The sequence below is a fragment of the Lactuca virosa genome, chromosome 8, assembly GCF_052849685.1.
Source record: "Lactuca virosa cultivar CGN04683 chromosome 8, Lactuca_virosa_CGN04683_v6, whole genome shotgun sequence".
Lineage (NCBI taxonomy): Eukaryota > Viridiplantae > Streptophyta > Magnoliopsida > Asterales > Asteraceae > Lactuca > Lactuca virosa.
Genome location: NC_136433.1, coordinates 78,968,065 through 78,971,779, shown reverse-complemented (window position 1 = coordinate 78,971,779; position 3,715 = coordinate 78,968,065). Strand labels below are relative to the sequence as shown.

The 3,715-nt window shown below is 29.2% G+C and overlaps 1 long non-coding RNA gene across 1 annotated transcript; it reads left to right on the top strand.

Moving 5' to 3' along the window:
- Positions 1-1,180: 1,180 nt before the first annotated feature.
- LOC145129774 (uncharacterized) lies at positions 1,181-1,958 on the top strand. The gene is made up of 3 exons (XR_013717659.1): positions 1,181-1,287; positions 1,599-1,777; positions 1,859-1,958. It is a non-coding gene; the product is annotated as an uncharacterized LOC145129774 (long non-coding RNA).
- The last annotated feature ends 1,757 nt before the right edge of the window (positions 1,959-3,715 follow it).

The window sequence follows — 3,715 nt, the reverse complement described above, 5'->3', positions numbered from 1 at the left end:
GTACCGGAGTTTCGTGAAATCCAAGTAGCATCGGAAATCGTAGAGAGGTCGGCGATCGGAGAAGTGGTGAAGATCGACATCTTCAAGTTGATGCATAGTTGCTTCAGTGTGTTATCTTCTTATCTCCTTTGTGTGGCTTGTTACGGGAATGTAATAACTTTAAGAAAATTACATATACACCCTTGCTTCATTAAAATTAATGTGTTTGTTGTCCTATTGCTGATTTTTGTTCTCAAATGTTCTCAAACCCATAAATGTTCTCATTTGAACATATATCTCTCTCTCGCTCTTTCTCTCTCTCTCACTCTCTCTCTCTCTGTCTCTCTCTCTCTCTCTCTCTCTCTCTATATATATATATATATATATATATATATATATATATATATATATATAGATATATATATATATATATATATATATATATATATATATATATATAGAGAGAGAGAGAGGAAGGATCATTTGAGAACTCATAGTTTTCCGAGAACCCGAGAACTAAAAGTGGAACGTTAGATCAAAAGTGATTAAATTTTTAATGGCCCAGATTAAAGATGGCACATGTGTAATTTTCAACAAATTAAATGGTAATCTATACTTTTTAAAATAAATGAGAAGGGTAGTTTTGGTATAAGAAATTAAAATACCAATTAATTAATTAAATTAATTTAGCAACATAATTTTCTCTCTCTCTCTCTTTTTTCCTCAACGTCAATCTCTCTCACATATTCATCACACACATTGTCTCTCTCGTGTTCATCCAGATCTGGAAGAACAACCATCAAATCAAGAAAATCAGTCAACGGATCTGTAATCAACACTCCTCTGCCGATGGCGCCGATCTCCTCGACGATCACACCTACTTGATCTGCATCGCTTTCCTCCAGCCTTCAAGCTTCATCCAAGCAATCGTTCAATTGATGTCGATGATTAAATGCAACCACTTATTAAATCATGGATGACGATTGAGAAGGAGATTGTCGATATTCATTACTTTGTGATCCTTTATTGATCGTCGCGACACCTTCTCCGATCGATTTAATGAAGGCTCCAACCGATCGTTTTTTTATGCATCCTGACAATTTTCTAATTTTCAATCGACGCCTTCTGAGATACGTCTCCTTCTGATATACGTCTCCTTCTTCAATAAATTTTATGATTTGTAGATTTAACTTGAAAATCTTTTGAAGATGACGTTGATTTTCCGTGGGAATTGTGAGACTTGTCAATCTGATTTGGAGAGGTTGTTCGGAAAATATGGAAGGCTCGATTGCATTTATATGAAATCTGGTATGCTCTTAACTTTATATAATCCTTTCCTCATTGATTAAGGATTACTTCATGTAAATGGAGAATTACAAATTAATTCGGTAAAATCAATATCACCATTTGATTACATCAAACAGATTGTTGATATATACTATAGAAGAACTCGAATTAATCATCATAAGGCATCGATCTATTGATGATATACTGCTATTCATGCTATTTTTTATATGATTAAATATTGCAGCTCAATCTGCATAACATGCTCTTGTTATGCCATAACTAATCATAAAAGTGACATAGATTGGATCGATTGAAGATATTTCTCTTTACAGGTAAACAATATTCTATAGTCAAATCACTCTATGCTCTGTATCGGACGCTTGGATTCCAGCTCCAATTTGGATGAGGAAGAGTACGGCTTCAATTTCTCGCTCTCACTCTCTTTGTCTCTCTTCATAAACTCTCGAACGGTTCCCCCAAAAAGTGACTGTTAGATCATCAAAATATTTTCGTAAGTGTCTATTGGATTCAAATTCCACTAGTAAAAAAATTAACCACCTAATTCATATGGAAAATATTTGATTATATGTAGTCTTGACAACTGATCTGGTGCAACATTATAGAAGCTTGAATTGTAATATTATGATGATGGCAATAGCTAAACATTTCTCATGCAAACTCAGCGTATTGGCAAAATATAAAGGTTAGTTGATAATACTTCCATTTATTAATTAGATCTAGACCTTTTTCGATGCTTACTTCCTCAAATAAATAAAATCCTTACAATGATGCTTAAAGAAAGTGTTTGGTAGGAAATATTGCTTTATGTGTATGAAAATCAATCAGATTGCTTCTATTTCAACACCTATATTGGTTTAATGCATTAATTTTCTCTTTGATTATCATATTTAATCCCTTAGGTGCTGATTTTGAAGCAAATCTAACTCATTATTAAAATGCATTAGACACTTGTATTGTACAATCGATGGGTGATGCATTGTTATAGTTTTGGTTGTTTCTTTGTAAAAAAATAAAAAATCACATAATTCAGCAATGGCCAGAATATCCAAAAAATCATTTTGTAATCCAAAGGCTGCATACATAGAACAGGACAAAGCTTTATGGAAGTGTATATTTACAATAAAGTTTTTCATATTTTATCCAAAGAAAGAGAGAGGCATATCAAAAATGGCCATTCAGTTTAACTTTTCTAAATAGTACATGTAAATCACATGTAATTCACACATGAATCACATGTAATTCATATGTGAATCACATATAATTCACATATAAATCACATGTAAATCATATGTAATTCATATATGAATTACATGTGATTTACATATAAATCACATGTGATACACATGTAATTCACATATGAATCACATGTAATTCATATATGAATGACATGTAATTCATATATGAATAACATGTGATTCACATGTAATTCACATATGAATTAAATGTGATTCACATGTAATTCACATATGAATTACATGTAATTCACATATGAATTACATGTAATTCACATGTAATTCACATATGAATTACATGTCATTCACATGTAAATCACATGTGATTCACATGTAATTCACATATGAATTACATGTGATTCACACGTAAATCACATGCAATTCACATATGAATTACATGTGATTCACATGTAAATCACATGTCACATGTAAATCACATGTTTTCACATATGAATTACATGTGATTCACATGTAAATCACATATGCATTACATCTGATTCACATGTAAATCGCATGTAATTCACATATAAATTAAATGTGATTCACATATGAATTACATGTGATTCACATTTAAATCACATATGTATTTTTGTGAGTGTTTTTGCATTAATCAATTTCTTTTTAATTTTCTTGTAGATTTGGAAGAAATTGTGGTGAATATTGAAGAAGTGAAAATGATAAATTAAAGAAAATATGAAAATACTGACATGGAGACACGAAAACGCTTTGAAATTTTGTAGTATTTTTTGTTTTTTTACATTTTATTTTGTATCGAATAAAATGTTTATTGTATTGTATTTATAGATTAGTAAATAAAATGAGTTTTCTTATGATATCTTTACAAATATTATAGTATATGAAATATGCATATATGTATTTGTAAAAATGTGCATAAATGTACGTAAAATGTTGATTTTTTTTTTGTTAAAAAATTATAGTATTTTTTAAATATTCCAGTTTTTTTTAATTTTCTTGATTTTTAAATGTTTTTAAAAAAATTGCAGTTTTAAAAAAAAATTTCAATTTTTTTTCAAAAATTAATGTTTTCTATAAAAAATAAAAAATCTGCACTTCTTTAAAAAAATTGAAAAATACCATTTTTAAAAAAATCCGAAAATTTGATTTATTATGTAATTTTTTAGACAATTCTCTTAATATTTATAATAACACACAAAATTAAACATTAAATGAGATTG